General features: G+C 41.0%; 1 protein-coding gene across 1 annotated transcript in view; it reads left to right on the plus strand.

Annotated features, from left to right (window-relative positions):
* The window catches only part of TLR5 (toll like receptor 5), a 60,981-nt gene extending 42,347 nt beyond the window's left edge, over window positions 1–18,634 (plus strand). Inside the window, exon 2 of the transcript XR_008598162.1 lies at window positions 18,182–18,634. The gene's annotated coding sequence lies outside the window, so the exon portion shown is untranslated. The remainder of the gene's footprint in view (window positions 1–18,181) is intronic.
* Window positions 18,635–19,935: the final 1,301 nt, after the last annotated feature.

The following is a 19,935-nucleotide window of genomic DNA, read 5'->3' on the forward strand; positions in this document are numbered from 1 at the left end:
GGGACGCAGATGGAAGTCTGAGGATGTGTGGGGAAAGATCCCAGGCCAGGACACACAAGTCTGCTTTTTATAAGGTAAAGTCCATCCTTTTGAGCAAGATGGAGCCTTTCGCCTATCACAATAATTCAAAAGGTTGTCTCCAGCACTGTAAAACAGTAAAACTAGACAAGGTTTGATCAAGCATATCTAAGAAGTCCCAAAGGTTCATTGATGACCTGTGATCATGAGCTAGGAAGAGCCCTCCGATTCCTGAGTTCCTGCAATTAGGGAGGAGGTGAGGAGGAAGATTAGAGGGATTGAGATCAGGAACACCAGAAAGATCACTACTTTGATCTGCAAATCTGTTCACCTCTGAGGTGTATGTGCGTGCCAGGGTGTTAGCTAGCCTTCCCCATGGCCCCACAGTTCAGTACTTTCCAATCTCATGGCCAGGAGATGGCAACTGTATTTCTGCCTTGCCAGGCAGCTTGTCTTAAAATGTAGGCCTATTAGGGCCACTAACAGTTGAGCCACTTCTGTTGTTTAAGGACAAGGGAATGTCATAGCAGCCATGGCACTAAATATCATCATCATCCAAAGCACCAGCCCAAAGTTACACTGATAGTATGAGTATCTAGATCAAGATATAATGAACGGCAAGCAAGCCCGCAAAGCAGAAAAAATCTACCTCCCACATCCCTGTCAAGAGACGAAACCAAATAAAAATGTCCTGCCAAAGCCAATGTTGGATGGAAATGCTAGAGGCACAAAGCCATGAAGATCAAGGGATCCAACCAATTCTCATAAACAGCTTACTCCTAGAGATCCAGCATGGTATGGTAGTTAGAATGTCAGACTAGGATCTGGGAGAACCAGGTTTGAATCCCCACTCTGCTATGGAAGCTTGCTGAATGGCTTTGGGCTGTTATAGGGATAAAATGGAAGAGATGAAAATTATGTAATAGTAATAGCCTATATAACACTCTTCTAGACAGATTATTGCTCAACTCAGAGAAGTGAACAAAACAGTGTTACTATTATCCCTACAATACAGCTGGGGAGCTGCAGCTGAGAGAAGTGGCTGACCCAAGGCCACCTGTTGAACTCATGGTAATAGTGGGATTCAAACCAGCAGAGTGCTGATTTGCATCCCAACCACTAAGCTACAGTAGCTATGTAAGCCACCTTGGGTCTCGATTGGGGAGAAATATGGGGTATAAATAAAGTAAATAAATAAAATATTCTCGTGGCTTTCGCTCCCCAATTCTGTAAAATGTGAATAATTATGCATTTGGTAGGGTTTTTTGAGGATGAATAAGGAAAGAAATATAATGCATACTCTAAATATTACCAGTAATAACAAAAAAAATGCCCTGAAGAGTGCCCTGGGACATTATTTGGCACTTACGGAAAACAGCTATAGACATGATTTTCCAATGTTAAGCAGTTTTAAATACCATTTATTGCCATCAGAGATTTGTTTAACTTCTCCATTGAAATCAATGGAACATAAGTGGAAAACCTTGCCCTACATAAATATTATTGGCTCAACCGTAGGCAAATTTGCTGAGGGAAGTTACCCACGGTTTTAACAGCTTCTAAATGTGGAACAAGCTTTCTGTGTGCTATTCATCAATACAGGTGGAACAAGAATAAAAATGTTGCCACCTATTTAAAAGGAATCAAAGCCAAATTCAAGGACTGCTCCAGAACAAACAGAATTGATGCAGTCAAAGAAGCGGAAGCCCTCAAAATGAGCTTCTGTGAACACCATGTGATTTTAAAAGTCCCTTGCTTCCAAAGCCACATTACTCGTTGGCTTAAAATATTATCAGAACGGGCTGTGGGAAAGCCATGCAAACAGATACATGTTTAAAATGCACTGAAGATGCCTTGTAAATGCATAAGTTCTGTTTAGACAAGTACAGTACTGACATCTCTTTTTCTAAAATAGAACACTGGAATAGCATGCTAACCCCAAGTTGTTTCCAGCCAAATCCTCAAAATAAAGCATAAATGATAGGGAAGGGGTAGAAGGAGCCAGTAGGCTACCAAGCCTAAACCTGTGCCCCAAAGCGTGCAGCACATCAATCCACTTTCCTCCTCAATGGGAACCCCATACAGGAAACCAGTTTGCTACATAGAAAAAATAGAAGCAAACAAGACGCACGATGCTCACAAAACTGTTAACATCATGTGAACCCAGACTCCTGTTACAGGGAAGAGGTAAATACCGCTTTGTCTGTGAGGACAAGTTCATGAGTCAGAAGAAGTGCTTCTGGAACCAATGGAACAAAGGCTATCTGGCAAACTGCTTGGGTGCCTTAGCAGTCTGAGGGGTGACCTGAGCTGAAGGCGGCTTTCTCCCATACAGCAGCCTTTAGACAGGACATTCTGTCATGTCTGGCCTTTGGGATGAATTGTTTACAAATATTTCTTCTGGAGATATTGTGCTTTTCTCCAAGTCAAAGTAAGGAGACGGTATGGTTGTTTGTGAGACCTTTGAGCTGCAACCCATATGTTTTTGGAAGAGGGCTTTTTTTACTCATTTTGAGCTGGACAGTGGGGGGGGGAAACGTTTTTTGCAAAATACCACAAGAGATAAAAAAAATAGTGAATTCACAAAAAGCCTGATAAAAAATGCTTCAGGGGCAAAACAGGAAAAATACAGACTTGCTGTTTTTCCTTTTTTAATCAGAGAATGAAGAAAATGCCTTCAGGTAAAAACTGAGATATCAGAAAAACTGAGATATCAGAAAAACACAATCTTTCCCCACAGCAGCAAAAAGAGAACTGAGGGAAAGGTACTGCCCTTCCAGTTTTTCCAATAGAAAAAAAGGCAGGCACCTGCATGGGGGAATGGTGTGCCTCACATGTTTAGGTGCTTTAGTATTCTCCATGGCAGGCCTATGCACGTGCAGTACACATATTTGACTGCTCAGTGACCATGATGATGAACCCTGTGTTTTTTCTGAGGGGAAAGGGTACACAATTAGGGTATAAGTTTGTCCTCAACATCTTGAGTAGGTTTTCCCCTTTAGACCTTTTCCCACCTCTACGACGAGACAACGCGTGCTGTTCAAGACAGTTAACTTATATGTTGCTAAATTCTTTCTTCTTCCATTCTGCTTCCCTTCCTCCACCTTGCCTTCACACCTTCCTCCTCCTTCACTTGCTCTACAGCTTCTACTCTTCCTGCCTCAGTTCTGCTCCCAGCTGGCAGGTCCACTCAGGTATCCTTCCAATATCCTGTGACCTTTTCTCCTTTATGCTTTGCCTTATACTCTCCCATCCTAGGTTCATTCTCTGCTTCACTTCCTCTTGTTCACTTGGGGGTTTTCTTCCTCCTCCTCCTTTCCTACTTAACCTACCCTTAGATCTTCTGTGTATGCAACATGTTCAGAAGCAGAAAAAAATCAAAGCTGGTTAAGGTCAATTGGTTAAGCAGAACATTATGACACAATGCTATAGGAATATCATAAGAAACAATTTCTATGTCAGGCAGGCAAACCAGCCTGCCTGCTATAACTGTGAATGCATATCTACTGGGGGGTGGGTGGGATGGGCTTTCTTCCCGTAGTGTAGTTTTCTTCCTTCACTGTGGCTACACTTTGGTAAGTAGCTTCACTTTGGTAAGAGGTCTTATCAGTATAGCTGGGAATGAGTGGGAACAAACCTTGAGAAATTCAGCTTTGCATTTTTTTCAGGACTTTCGCTGTCTTCAACTGACTTGTTTGGACTGGGGGGGGACTGGGGGTATAACCTCTCGAGGAAGACTTTGTTTCAGCATTCCAGGCAATCCCTATGTACCAGTGCACTTCTAGGGATATCTGAATAAAGACCTTAACTCATACAACCGTGTTTGATCAAGTGGAGAGTCTAAAAGAATCCCCTAGCCAGGCCTGACATTCTAGATCAAGTAATTTTGAAATGCTAGACACAGGTGCTTTTGTTGAAGCAGCTTTATTCAATACTGGAATGATAATAATGAATAATTATATAGTAATTAAAATTTTACAGTTATTTTACAAGCAGAAACATAGTCCTAGTGAGTCAAGCATTCTTATCCCAATTTACAGAGATAAAGAACTCTGAAAGAAAAAAATAAGGTTCACATTTAACCAGAGTTGACAAGGAAAAAGATTTGTACAACAGGAAAAAAAGAAGTGGATAAGGCACTAATGGAGCTATGGATGCGGAATAGGGATTGAATCGAATCAATTTACTTCTTGATACTTTGTGGCCTGAGGAAAGACACTTTGGTCTGAAACGAGCGAAGAGAAACTGCCGGCTCGTACTCGTTGCCACTTACCTGCTTTTGGGCGCTGTCTCCCTCGACAACGCGTTCCACTATGGCTTGAATCTTGTATAACTGTACATTGTACATTGTACTAGTGTATGATCACAATACGGCTGGATCTTGAACGCCATCAATATATTGATCACGGATTTTGTATTTATGTCTTATGAATATATGTAACTCATAAGTACACCTACGGTTGTGCCTTATTCACTTCTTTTTTTCCTGTTGTACACTTTATGTGGAAGTGAAACACACACCCCTCTTTTTTCTTCCAAAGAAAAAGATTTACAAGGCAAACAGAGCCTGGTAGAATCTGGTGAGTCCAGAGACTAGATCAACAACAAAAAAATCTCTTGCAGACAAGTTCTGAAGTCTACTTAGATCTCAGGACAGATGTCATAAATACACTACATGGAAACCTGGCTTGAGATAAATTCCTACCCTAGTTAGGAGAATGAACAGAGATGTGGCTCTTAAACATTTCCTCTTTCAACGTTGTCACTTGCACATTAGTAAAGAACAAGAGGGACCTGCAAGGACTTGGGGGGGTGCTCATTTTCCCTTCCCCCACTTCTTCCTTTCCCCCATAGCCTCTCACCTTTCCCTTTCCTTTCCACTTACCCACCCATCTACGTTTTATCTGCTCTCTTTAGTCTTGAGCTATATTATTTATTTACTTCATTTACACTCCATCTTTCTCCACAATGGGGACCCAAATCAGCTTATAACATTCTCCTCTCCTACACTTTATCCTCACAAAAACCCTGTAAGCTAGGTTAAGCTGAGAGTGTGTGACTGATCCAAGGTCACCCAGGGAGTTTCCATGGTAGAGTGGGGATTTGAACCTGGTTCTCCCAGATCTTGGTCTGAAATTCTAACCATTATACAATATGGCTTTTGTGGGGTGTCTGCTGTTGAACAGTCACATGCAGCCAGTCCTGGGTGAATCATGCAAGGTGGGTGGTAGCAAGTTGCCCAGTGAATGCTGGTAGTCCCAGCCCCAATGACTCCTCTTCAAAGGCCAAAACAACCCTGGAAAGGGCCCTGCTCCCTCCCCCTGCCTTTTCCTGACAGAAACCAAGGACTAAAAGCTTACAATACTGTTTGATTGCCTAGCTACGGGTACGTTTTTTTATCATTTGTGGGAATTTGACCCCACGATTTTTGTTTTAAGATTTCAGATTCTTCTGCAAACCTGGAGCTTTTCTCAGGTCTGAAAAAAGCTCTGTCTTGTTTGTCCATAACTGCTAGGGTTGCCAGTGCCCCGCTGGGGCAGGGGATCCCCCGCTCCCACCTCCACTTACCTGGACAGTGGGGGAAGAATGGGTCTCATGAGTGTGCTCCCAGGCAGCATGGTGCACTCCAGCGGGCCCAAAATGGCCAGAGTGCTCCCCCATGCAGTAGCAGCCTGTTCCAGGCTGATTTGGGCCCAATCCAGTCATTTTGGGTTGAACTCGGCCTGGATCAGGCCAGAATCAGCCTGGAATGGGCCACTGCTGTGTGGGGGAGCACTCCCCTGTATGGCAGCAGCCTGTTCCAGGCTGATTTGGGCCCAATCCAGGCTGTTTCAGGCCCAATCCAGCCCATTTGGGGCCCAAAATGGGCTGGATCGGGCCACTGCCAGGTGGGGGAGTGCTCCCTGCACTACAGTGGCCCGTCCCAGGCCAATTTGGGCACAAACTGGCTGAATAGGGCCCAAATTGGGCCCTCCATGGAGCGCGGGAGCACACCCGGGGCAGCCATGGCCTGCGTAATGATGTCACTTCCCTGAAGTGTGCGACTGAGCAACCCAGAAGGTAGATGCCAGGGCCCCTACCTCCCAACGGGAGTACAGGGGGACCTGACAACCCTAATAACAACAGTCTGCAGATTTAAGTTATTCACACACTGGGCTATGTTGAGAATTAGATATGTGATGTCTTTAAATTACAGCCATTTAACACTTATGGTTTTCTTTCAGTATACAAAAGCTGCCTGGGGTACAAAATAATCCTGAAATATACTGACTTTGATATTTGGGGTGGTTTTTATACCAGCACCTTACATGTGTTTGACATAAAAGAATATCCAAATCTAATAGAAAAATTTACAGCTTTAATGTTATTATTAATACAATTATTTTCCCCCCTCGCGTGAAAGCATTTTCAAGCTGTAGTTGTCTGGATATTGTTTTAAAAATTCCAAATCTTCTGCCACCATAAACAATTTTTTTACATTATAAAACATTTTTGAATTCCAGATACATTGGAATTTGGCTTAGGGTAGAAAAATACCCCAGATTACAAAATTGCCCAGGGATAAATAATTACAAACAGGCAAGCACTGTATGGAAAACTTAACATGCTGCAAGATATATTGAGTGCAAATGCAACCACCACAGTCTAGTGCAAAGCCATGTATGCCTCAATCCCACGAATTGTGTGCTAGAGTGTGGCCATAGCATTCCTAATATTTGGACAGAGCATTGATCCAGATTTATCAAAGGAGTTTTTTTTTCCAGAGTTGAAAATGGTAGGAAAGAAGAGTTACTCTCTTTTTTTTTTTTTTTGTAAAATTTTTATTGGGTTAGAACATTAATATTTTTACATTACATTGCATTCAATTATCCCCTAATTTTTCGTTTCTAACCCCCTCCCTTTCCCCCCCTTTTGTTGACTTCCAACAGCTTTCCCACCCTCTGTCCCTTTTCCCTTACTTCTATTAATTTCCTCTATCTAAAACAAATATATATTCTCCATTATATTAAGCAGTACATCTTTAACTCTTTTACTTACTAAACATCCAAACTATACTTCTTTAGATAAACAATTTATCCCATTTTCCAGTTTTGAATATTTCTGTATGTCATAAACCATAAAAATTTCCCACATTTAAATCAAACAATTTGATTTGTTCTCTCTATATTAATCATTTCTTCTTTTTATAGTATTTCTATATAACTCATCACATAGTCAGTCATTTTAACTCTTCTATACATTCAGTTTGGTGCATATAAGTCTTATCAAGTAAAAAAAAAATATTGTTAATTACTCAATCCTCATGTTTAAACCGTTAATTATTCTCTATCAATATTCTATCAATTAACCTTTACATATCTATATATATCTCAATCAATTAATTAATCTAACTGCTTATAAATTCACATTTCTCTTCCTCCCCCGGTAAAGTCACCCCTCACTTTTATACTTTTATTGTACTTCAGTAGTTCTCAAATTGCCACAGTTTTCCTCCCACCTCCCACTTCTTCTCCAGATATTGTTTCAGCTTCTCCCAGTCTGTGTTAAACTGCCCTGAGTCCAGATCTCTCAGTTTTCTTGTCATCTTGTCCATTTCAGCCATATACAGCAATTTGTAGATCCAATCTTCAATAGTTGGCACTTCTTGTACTTTCCATTTCTGCGCATACAAAAGTCTAGCTGCTGCAGTCATATAAAATATCAACGTCCTATGGTGGGCTGGGATTCCCTCCATTCCCAAGTTTAGCAGCAGGAGTTCTGGGTTCTTATTTATTTGAAACTGTAAAATTTCACTCATTTCTCTTATTATTTCCCCCCAGTACTGCCTAGCTACCTCACACGACCACCACATATGATAGAGGGAGCCCTCATGCTTTCTACATTTCCAGCATTTATTAGAAGTGTTCAAGTTTCCTAGCGCAATCTTCTTTGGTGTCATGTACCAACGATAGATCATTTTGAAAATGTTCTCTTTAATATTAATACATGTCGTTGTCTTCATTGTAGTTTTCCACAAGTATTCCCATGCCTCCATTGTTATTTCTTTATTAAAATTTATAGCCCATTTCACCATTTGTGTTTTAACTGTCTCATCCTCGGTATACCATTTCAACAGTACTTGGTATACCTTGGATATTCTTTTCTTGTCCTCTTTAAAAAGGGTCTGCTCTAGTTCCGAATTCTCTGTTCGTATACCTCCCTTTACAGAGTCCGAGTTATACAAATCTCTGATCTGTCTATACTGGAACCAATCGTAGTTCGGTGATAGTTCCTCTTGCGTCTTTATTCTAAGTTTAGACACTTCAGTTTTAGTTATTTCTTTGTACGTTAAACATTGTTGTTCATTATCAACAGCTCTCGGATCTATCACCTCATATGGAACCACCCACAAAGGGGTTCCTTCTTGTAGGTAAATTCTGTACTTCTTCCAGATTGTAGGAACATCGAGTTGACCTTTACTTTGTCATGCCATAGGTATGCGTGCCATCCAAAAAATTTTTTATATCCCTCTAGGGCTAATAGTTTCTTATTCTTTAATGTCATCCACTCTTTTAACCAAACTAGGCAGATTGCATCATGGTAAAGTCTCAGGTTGGGCAGTTGCATTCCGCCTCTTTCCTTTGCATCTTGTAGAACTTTTACTTTCACTCGAGGCTTCTTGCCTGCCCAAACAAAATCTGATATTTTCCTCTGCCATTTTTCAAATTGTTTAGAGTCTCTGATGATTGGTATTGTCTGTAGCAAAAACATTACTCTTGGTAACACATTCATCTTAACTGCTGCAATCCTGCCCAACCATGACAAATTCAGTCTATTCCATTTGATCAAGTCTCTCTCTATCTGAGTCCATAATTTTTCATAATTATTCTTGAACAAATCTATATTTTTTGCAGTCAGCTCAACTCCCAAATATTTCACCTTACTAGTTACTTCACAGTCCGTTGTTTCCATTAACAATTGTTGTTTCTGCTTAGTCATGTTTTTACATAATATCTTTGACTTCTTTTTGTTAATGAAGAAACCTGCCAAGTCACCAAACTCCTTGATCTTGTCTATCACTTTTGGCATGTTCTCCAATGGATCTTCTACAATTAACATTATGTCATCTGCAAATGCTCTAACCTTGTATGAATAGTCCTTTATTTTTATTCCTCGTATTTCCTCGTCTTGTCGTATTTGTATCATCAGAATCTCCAATACTAAAATGAACAACAATGGAGATAACGGGCAACCTTGTCTTGTTCCTTTACTAATCGTCAATTTCTTGGTCAGTTCATCATTCACTACAATTGCTGCAGTCTGGTCTCTATAAATTTCTTTAATTGCTCTGATGAATCTTTCTCCCAATTGTAGCTTTTCCATAGTGGCAAACAAAAAATCCCAGTTTAAATTGTCAAACGCTTTTTCAGCGTCTACAAAGAAGAAACCAACCTCTTTGTCACAACGCTTATCATAATATTCAATAGCATTGATCACTGTCCTTAAATTGTCTCTTATTTGTCTGTCTGGCAAAAAGCCTGCTTGTTCCTCCTCTATGACTTCCGAGAGCCACCCCTTCAGTCTCTCCGCCAATATCTTCGTAAAAATTTTATAATCATTGTTAAGTAGTGATATAGGTCTGTAATTTTTCACGTTAGTCAAATCTTGGCCCTCTTTTGGGATCAATGATATATTCGCTTCGCTCCAAGTGTCTGGAATTCTTTGATCCCTAAAAACTCTGTTCATCACCTCTTTTAGGAATGGTGCCAGTTCGTTGGCCATTGTCTTATAAAATTTAGCCGTAAGTCCATCTGGCCCTGGCGCCTTTCCTAGATTTGCAGATTGTATTGCCTTACTTATTTCCTCATCAGTTACTTCACTATTCAACTTATTTCTCCAAGCTTCCGAGATCTCTGGAAGTTTGGTTTTCTCCAAATATGATGCTATTGATTCTTTGGTTACTTCTTTTTTATTATACAGCTTAGCATAAAATTTATAAAAGGCTCTACTAATGGTAGTCTGCTCCAGGTACGTTTTATTTTCTTCACAGATTTTATTTATTATTTTCTTTTCCCTTTTCTTCTTCAATTGCCATGCCAAATATTTCCCAGGTTTATTAGCACCCTCAAAAGCTTTTTGATTCAGTCTTTTAAGGTTCCATTCCAATTCTTTATTACTCATTGCTGTTAACTGTTCTTGAAGAATTTTAATTTCCTGATGTATTTTCTTTTTCCCTGGTCTCTTTTTTAACTGTATTTCTTTGGCCTTTATTTTCTCCTCAATCTCTTGTCTTTTCTCCTCTTTCTTTTTCCTTGCTCTGCCATTTAAGTCCATTAGTATGCCCCTTACAACCGCCTTGTACGCGTCCCAAACTTTACTGGTTGGTACTTCTTTATTCACGTTATATTGTATAAAAAACTTTGTCTCTCTTCTCAATATTTCCATATTTTCACTTTCCTGTAGCAAGTCCTCATTTATTCTCCAGGCTTTCCTTTTTCTCCTTTTTCCAAATCTCCACATAATTGGATTGTGATCTGAGCCTACCATCGGCATTATTTCTACCTCCTTAGTCCATAACGCTAAGTCCTTTGAGGCCCAGATCATATCAATTCTTGATAATGTAAGATGCCTTGCAGAATAAAAAGTAAACTGTTTGGTTTTAGGATATTCTCTCCTCCATACATCTTCGAGAGTCTCTTGTTGAATCAACTCAAAAAAAAACTTTGGCAATAGTCCTCTTTTCTTTTGTGCTGTTGTAGTCTTTTTATCTAGTTCCAAATCTGTCACTCCATTAAAATCTCCAGCAAGAATTATCTGGTCATATACAAGATCGTCTAAATGCTTCCTTAAATCCTCAAAGAAGCTTTCCTTTGCACCGTTAGGTGCATAAAGTCCGACTACCAACACTCTCTTTAAATTCCAATTACATTCCACCGCTACAAATCTAGCTTCCACATCTCTCATAACAAATTTTGGCTGCAGCTCCTCTTTTATGTACAACACCACTCCTCTTTTTTTCTTGTTAGAGGCCGCTACAAATTCTTTGCCCAATTTTCCAGATTTTAAATATTTTACATCCTGTTTTCTAATATGGGTCTCCTGCAAACAAACAATATCACATTTTTGTTTTAGTAGCCAATGAAAAATATTTTTCCTCTTATTCGGTGAGTTTAGTCCATTTACATTCCAAGATAATACATTACACTCCATATTCATGGTTTTGTTGGTAAGTCTTTTTCATTGTCTTTGATAAATCTCTCCATCTCCCGCTCAGATCTGATGCGTTTTTTTGCCCCTCCAAACTCAAAGGACACTCCTTCCGGTAACTCCCATCTGTATCTGATATTCATGTCCTTCAAAGTTTGAATTAGCACTCTATATTTTTTCCTGTCCAGTAACACTGATCTGGGCAGTTCCTTCATTATGATAATCGTCTTGCCATCAATCTCCAATGGATCTTGAAATTGTTTTGTCACAATCCTCTCTTTCATGTTTCTAGTTGTAAACTGCACAATCACATCCCTTGGTAGTTTCCTCTGGGTTGCAATTCTCGAGTTCACACGGTACGCCACATCTAGGATAGCCACAATTTCCTCCTCCTCCTTCCCCAGGTAATCAGCCAACACCTCAGTCATCTGTTCTTGCGCTGACTTCCCTTCCACTTCTGGCAGACCACGAAAACGAAGCTGCTTCTCCATGTGTTTAGTTTCTGCAACTGACATCCTCCCCTTCACCAGTCTCATCTCTGTTTGTTGCGTTTCTATTACATTCTCCATCGCGTCTTCTACTGTTTTAACTCTCTGCTGCGTTCCTTGTAATTCACTACTAATCGTTTCCACGCCTTTTTTCACTTCTGACAGCTCCGACTTTACTGTCTGTGTAACTTCTTTGACCTCTTTAATAAGCTCCAATTTCGTGTCCTTAAGTTCTTTCATCATGTCTATAAGCTTTTTGTCCAAATTTTCTATTGCCGATTGCCACTCTTTTTTCGACATCGTGGGGCTTGCTTTAGCTCGCTCCCACGAATCTGCTCTCTTCCTTAGCTCCGTGGCGTATGTTTAAACGTTTTCCTTTTTTTCAAATGTCCCAATCTTTGCCAAAATTAATTTTTTGTATCCAAAATGTCGGGCGTCTTTTCTCTATGGTTTCTCTATGTTATTGTAATCCAAGATGGCCTACTTCCTCTTCCGCTGAAGCCGCGACCCTTCCCTTTTCAAAAATGGCGATTCCCTACTTCCTGTCCGTCGGCAAGGGCCGCTTCCCTCCAGCCACTCTATTGTTGTTACGCACTTCCTGTCTCCCGTCTTCCCACAGCAGGTCTCGCGATGGTGTCTTTTTCCCACAGCTCCAAAACCACAGGTATTCAAAACAATAGTCCGATTTTTGCAATAACTTCTTTAAATTTAGTCTCTTTTAAAATACAACTCCTGCCGAGTCTTCACCTCCTTTTCACTAGTCTGTTGCAGTTTAAAAATCTACTTTCTTTCCTCTCTGTTTTTATCAATCTGTCCCGTTTCAAGAGATAGCGATCTTTACCTTCTCTTCAACTTTCTCGGGTTGTAATCGCTGTTTCGGTCTTAAATTCTCCTCTCGACTTCCCTCCCCGATCGAAGCTTGGGTATGTAGGTCTTATGCCAGCCGAATTGGCCCCAGAACTGCCACAGAGATTATAGCCGACCCGTCGCAAGGTGGGACCTCAAGGATTGGGGGGGAGACTCCTTGAGTAGAGCCCCCCCTCATCCGAGATCTAGCTCACCCTAGGGTCTTGAGCGTTCTTTGCCTGCTCCCCGCCTGAGAGCAGTCGGCCGCGGGTTATTTTCACCCCTCCGGCCGGTTAAAACGGCAGTCCGGTCAGCTCCGCAAATGGAGCTGCGTTAGACCTCCATGAATCCCAAACCGGAAGTCGAAAGAAGAGTTACTCTCCAAGTTCTACGCTCACTCTGTACTTTAACCTCTGACAAAGAGGTTTTGTATTGTTTTCATAAACATGCAACACATTTGATAGAAGCAACAGTGTGCTGAAAGATATATGTATGTATTCTAAAAATAGAACCATCTCTCAAATCACCTTCAACTTTTCTTTCTCTTGCTCCATGAAAATCAGCATAAGTTTTTAAAGATTAAATATAAGTCTACAAGGATCCACTTTCCTTGCCTAACACTTAAAATACTTGGATTCATTATCATATTCTGAGGAAATGCCCAAATATGGGTCTCAGCACAAAGAACAGATTTCTTACTGAGATAGCAGATCAAACCACTGGTTGACCTAACTCAGCATTTTGCTTTTAATGGCAAATGCTGTTATATTTTTTGCCGTTTCTAGATGATGTGCTTCATTCCAATGCCTTTGCTACCTTCCTTAGGACAGAAGAGTTTTGTTCAGCCAAAATGTCTATAACTGCCCAATTAAATAGTATGACTGCATCTCATTTTGGAAAAGACAGGGTTTTCGGACAGTTATCTACCAACACAGAATGTATTTTATTAAAGGAGACTGTTGTGCACAGAATGGGAGTAAGAATGCCCTGTAAGGAGCACAAGTGGGTGGTAGCTGCAGCTGACATTTCTGGAATAGCCAAGGATTTTTTTTTAACATGTAGGTTTAAGCACATTGCACTGAGGTTTCAGACATCTTGGGCACCAAGGAATTCCAAAAGGGTAGCCATGGGTAAAATAAGATTCTTTCACAAAACCAAAGAGATGCCAAGTGAAAAGATGCATTTATTTGGCACAGTTAGTGTCTACAAAGCTGGAACGAAGCTTTTTGAGTCATGCAGAATAAAACGGGGCGGGGGCTAACCAGTATTGTGTTGTTAACAGCTCAGGCTGCTGTCTTCAGGCTATTTAATGCAGAGTCTGTTAAGTAAGATGCAACAAGGCCTTGCTATTAAGAAATCTCCTAAAGCTGAAAAGAAGTGGGACGTAAAGGGGGAATTATGGCAATTTGAAAATTATTAGAATGTTTTTGTTATTAGAAGAGAGAGAGTTTTTACCATATGAAGTGAAGTATTAGCTAATTGTTAGCCCAAATGTAAGTGGACTTAGAGTTAATAGATATTGTTAGAATTACTAAAGTAGATATTTTATCCGACTGTTAGTTAGTTTAAATTTAAATATATGTGGAGTTAATATAAAGTAATAGATAATAGATTTTAAGTTTATAACAATATTTTTGAAGTTAATAGATAGGGCTTAGTTGAATAAAAGAGTAAGTAAACATGAGATAAGGAGTTACAGAAAAAGGGGATAGATTGGGAATAGATTAGGCTATAGGGTTGGAAAGCTGTTGGAAGTCTTGGAAAAGGGGGGGAGGGAAAGGGTGGGGGAAAGGATAATGAGATGCTATTTGAAAGTTGTATATTAATATTCTCACCTAATAAAAATTTTCTAAACATAAAGAAATCTCCTAAAGCTAAAAATCTCCTAGTGGGATAATCGAAAAGAGTCTGGTAGCACCTTTAAGACTAACCAACTTTACTGTAGCATAAGCTTTCGAGAATCACAGTTCTCTTCATCAGATGCGAACTCACATCTGACAAAGAGAACTGTGATTCTCGAAAGCTTATGCTGCAGTAAAGTTGGTTAGTCTTAAAGGTGCTACTGGACTCTTTTTGATTTTGCTACTACAGACTAACACGGCTAACTCCTCTGGATCTATGCTAGTGGGATAAGTTAGTCAAGTGAAAAATATATACTCCCCATGGAAATATAACATCCAGGTATAAGGTACATCTCTATATTTCAATATCATTGGAATCTTCTCAGAAATCTCGACAAGCAGACAAAACAACACTAGTCCCAGAAGTGTCCACCATCCAAGTTATGCTTTGTGACATGGCCTAGGACTAAGAGAAGTGCTCTTTTAGAACCAGGTCCCATTTTTCAAAGTCCTGAACAATTTTAATGACTCGCATATTTGGGTTTCCTGAAAGTCTTGGTTCTGCATAAGTGTAAAACTCCATGCCAGATCAGCCAATTTAGTCACCATCAATTACCAGAAAAGGCCAGACTTGGTATGATGAGAAGGGTAACAGAGTTCCCATGCTGGGATGGTGATAACTCATTTCCTGCTTCCACATTCTAACAAGGATTTGCTATGGAAACCAACCTCAGGCCTCTGTTGTTATCATCTATAAAGAAGGGCTAAGAGGACAGGTGAAATTACTGGAATACCAGGAAGTTAAACACTGCTGTAATTAAAGGGCTAAGCCATTGTAATGACCTGGTGTCACTTGAATGGATTCTGGCCAATTCTTCAGATCACCCCAACTCTTTAGTGTTGTGTTTTCCTAACCCTTTTGACCACAACTGACTGTGGTAAGGTTATAGAGCCAACATTGCCTTTTTAGTAGGCTTTCATTAAAAAGTCCAGCAAAGAACAAACGTGAATCATTTGCAAATAGCTCTTCTAAATCTAAAAGTTACTCAGATAAGTTTCTCAGCAACATTAACTGTTGGGTTCTGTATTTATTTGGAGGTTGCTGGTGCATCTTCTTCCTCCCAAAAGCCCTCAGGGCAGTTTCATTTTTAATTTTTCAGATGTGCAGCCTGATCCTGTGCATATTTACTGAGAAACAAGTCCCATCTAACTCAAAGGGAGTTACTGTCAAGGAAGTGTGCATTGCAGCCCCAGCCCCAAGTCCTGTCATTGATCACAGGAAACGACCTACTGCTGGAGTCCCATTGCATTCTGCTGAGCTTTGAGAGCTTTTTTTCCCAGTGAAGCATTCAAGGGTTGCAGTCTCTCTTTCATGAAGAAGTAGATGAATGTAACAAAAAAATATCCTGCCTAGCATACTAATTATGCCATGCTGTAGTTGCTTTGAGTTAGGAAGTAGTACAGATTCTCACAGAGGGGAGGGGCAGGACACAGACAGAAATCAGACACAAGTTTGACTGGGACATATTTAACTGAAAAGGTCTATCAAATTTCGTAGCCCTCTCTACTTTTTGTCTCAAAAGGAAAATGACATAAAACTACAGTGTGGGCGGAGCTATGCCAAGACATCTTTTCTGATAAGAGTTGGGACTTATTTAAACATGACTCACTGGGTTGGCTCCATACAGCTTTTTCGTTCAGTCTTTAATGGTCAACATGGCCCCATCTGTAGATACTTAGATTCAGAGACTAGGGCTGTGGATTGCAAAGACATATTTCTACAAACGTGAGAAAAGCCCTAGATTTGCAGAAGAACCTGAAATCTATAACTAACAAAACATGGGGGGGGGGTTTAAAACCCCCCAAATGATAAAAATAGTACCTGTAGCTTTAAGAAACAAATGGCCTCAGTGGCTGATGATATGCAACCATGACAATATTGCCAGTATTCAAGCCTTGGTCTGAATCAGTAAAAGGCCAAGAGAAAGGGGGCAGGGTCCTTTCCAAGGCTGTTTTGGCCTTTGTGGGAGGACTCATTGGGGCCAGGCCTGTCAGCAACCACTGGGCAACATGCTACCACCCAAACTGCAAGATGCAGCCAGGCCCAGCTGCTTAGTACTGTTCAACAGCAGCCACTCCATGAAAGCCAATGTGGTGTAGAGTTTCAACTAGGACCTCAAATCTCCATTCTACTATGGAAACTCAGTGGGTGACCTTGGGCCAGTTACAGATTCTCAACCTAACTTACCTCACAAGAAGGGGCGGATTGGCCATTAAGAGCATCAGGACACCACCTGGTGAGCTGATGGCCTCCCCCCACCTCAGGTGGGTCAGCCGTGTGACAGAAGGGCTGTGCCTGACCTGCTTCAGGTGAGGGGGAAAGCACCCTCCTCGGCCTAACTAAACCTTACATGAAATGAGGTGAAGGAGGCAGTGACTGGTTCAGCCTGCCTGAGCCCTGAGGAAGGCAGTGGTGCCTGCTTAGCCTGTCTGATCCCTGGGTACAGTAAGGGAGTTGGCAGTGCCCAGCTCAGCCTGCCTGACCACCACACAAAGTGAGAGAGGTGGCATCTGGCCCAATCAAGTAAACCCTACAAGAGGTGAGAGGGATGGCATGTTTTCCATAATGGAGAGTAAAAGCAGTTTATACCATTTTTCTCTTCCATTTAATCCTCACAACAATCCTGAGAGGTAGGTTAGGCTGAGAATGTATAACTGGCCCAAAGTCATCCAGTGAGCTTCCACAGCAGAGTGATGATTTGAACCTGGATCTTCCAGATCCTAGACTTAAACCCTACCTACTACTCCACACTGACTTTCCACACTGCTGCTGTGCACACTGTTGCACAGCAGCAAACAGCTGGGCCTGGGTGAGTCATGAAAGTCATGAGGTATCAGATTGCTGGTGGTTGTTGCCGGGCCTTGACCTATGAGTCTTCCCTCAAAGACGAAAACAGACCTGGAAAGGGGCCAGCTCCCTCCATGTGCGTTTTAATGACAGAAATCAAGCCTGGAATGCTGACAAAACTGTGGTGGTTACCTTGCAACAGCCACTGAGGCCATCCATTTCTTTAAAGCTTGAGATGCAACTTTCATAATTTTGGGGGGAAGGTTAATCCCCCAATTTTTTATTATTATTCCTTTTAGATTTTTCTGTAAACTTGAAGCCTTTTTCAAATTTGTAGAAAGATGCGACTGTTCACAACTCCAATCTCTGTATTTAAGTATCGTGCTGAAAATTAGATTTGGCCAAGTTGAGAATTAGATACATTGATATGATATATAGCTGAAGATGGAGGGTAGATAAAAAGTAGCCTGGCTGGTGGGTGTGAAGGAGAGAAGGAAGCAGGGAAAGGGGAAAGGATGGGGGAGGCTGTTTGAGAGAGGAAAAGAGGAAATATTATGGGGAGAAAAAAAGAGATGCCCACTTTGTGGGTCCTCCCTCCCCTTTTCACCCAGTTCTTTTCCCTGCTACATCCCTCCTTCTGCATGGGTTTTATCCATGCAGATTCCATGATACTCAGCATACATTTTTGGTGGGGAATACCCTCCTCCTTTTTCAATAGTGGAAATGACACTTGGATCCAACCCACTGTTTAAACATGATGCTTGCAAAGACCGCAGCCTAACGCCAAGAAGATACTGTACGACTGCAAAAACCTAGAGGTGTCCTGGGTCTCAGCTCAGGTTGACACTGCCCCTTCAACATCTCATCTGATTTTCAAAGATTTTTTCCCCAAGAACTACATTGTTACCACTTATAGGTAGGTAATAGCTAAACTTTGATTTTGATCATTGCAGGAGGAATGGAGAAGATGGCAGAAGGAAAACCAAACCAGTGGACTGTGAGTTGTGCTCTGAGAACACTGTATTGGAACTCTAAAGGTCTTATTGGGATTTGCTGCACTCCATGAATTGCTTTTTAAAACATATTTGGGTTTTGGCAGCATGTAGAAGGAATTCTTAAACCACTGTGGTTAGAGGGAAGGTTTTGACTTCCTACCTCACTTGAACTGAAGTTCTTTGATCTATGTTTTGAATGAGTACAACTTTGCTTTGGCAGCAACATGTATAATTTCCTGAGGTCATATCAATATTCTGCAATTGGGAGGCCCTAACTCCTCTACCACACTATTATTATTAGGTTAACTATTATTATTATTAGGCTTACACAAAATATTACAAAATATTACAGGATTATACCAGATCTTCATAAAAGCTGCCTGCTAGAAGAAACAGAACCTGAGGAAGGGGAAAACCTGTATTTGCTGTCATACAATTAATAAAAAAATTACAGTCATCCAACATCATGACTCCATCTTTGGCTCATTCTTCATCACTTCCGTTTATAGCTCCATGAGATCAAAGCCAGATTATACATCTGTATATAAAAATAAGGAATTTCTGGCACTAACATTCTCAATGGAGAATGTATACAAGGGTCTGGGGCAGCTGTTTATAAAGATAATGGCACTAAATTTCCACAGAGCATAGTCCTGTTTCTAGTAAGATTTGCTTGCATTTTGCCGGGCCTGTAAGACAGAGCTATTCCGCCAAGCATATGGCTGACGCCGGGCAGTGCCCCCCCCCGTGAAGGGGGGGTTAAACCATCACCCCTATGCGAACACAGAGGCATGTATGAACCACTATGCAGCGTGAACTGTAATATTTAATGTTTTTAAATGTTTTTAAATGTATTATTTAATGTTTTTAAATGTTTTTAATGGTGTCTGTATTTGTTATCCTCCCTGAGCCTGCGAAAGCAGGGAGGGCAGAATATAAATATAATAAATTAAATTAAATTAAAAATTAAATATAGTATAAAGACCCCTTAAATCTCAAGCAGATTGAATAAAAGTGTTTGATTTTACAGACTCCCAAACTAGGTGCCTCTTGGTGCAGGTGCACTTCTTTCTACTGATTCTTAAGGGGAAAATGGTGGTCAAGCAGCAGCCTAGCAGTAAGAATTTTTTGGGGAAGGGGTTTCATAATTCCCAAGCATCCTAGATTTGTACTACCATTCTGGAAAATCACAGTAATTACCTGAAACAGTTATTTTCATGAGCAAGATTTGGGTCCAGCAGCACTGGAGAGATCAATTAGATTTCCAGGAGGTGCGTTAAAGCTCCCTTCATGTGGAATTTCATAATGCTCACATAATCCCCACTCTCCCATGAAATATGTCAAATTAGGAGTAATAAGTAGAGACGAGCACGGACCGGCATTCACCCACGGACCGCCAGTTCGGGTTTCGTGGGCTTTCACGGACCACAGACGACGAACTTTTAACGGACCGGGCCCAATTCGCAAACCGGTTCAAGAACCGGTTCGATTCAGAAAAGCCTTGGTTTTCCCACAGATTTTCACTTCAGCCGACTTTCCCCACCAAAAGTTCCAAAGAGACAAACAACAACTTCCCCTCCCCTATTCTGACTGACCCTTACCCGCCCTTGGGGGAAGGAGGGAGACTTGTGCTCCTGTCCAGGAGAGGTGGCTGTCCACAAAACCCACCAACATGGGGCTGCATCAACAATAGATGCGCTCCCCGGGGGCGG

This window comes from Eublepharis macularius, chromosome 1 (assembly GCF_028583425.1).
Source record: "Eublepharis macularius isolate TG4126 chromosome 1, MPM_Emac_v1.0, whole genome shotgun sequence".
NCBI classification, from domain to species: domain Eukaryota; kingdom Metazoa; phylum Chordata; class Lepidosauria; order Squamata; family Eublepharidae; genus Eublepharis; species Eublepharis macularius.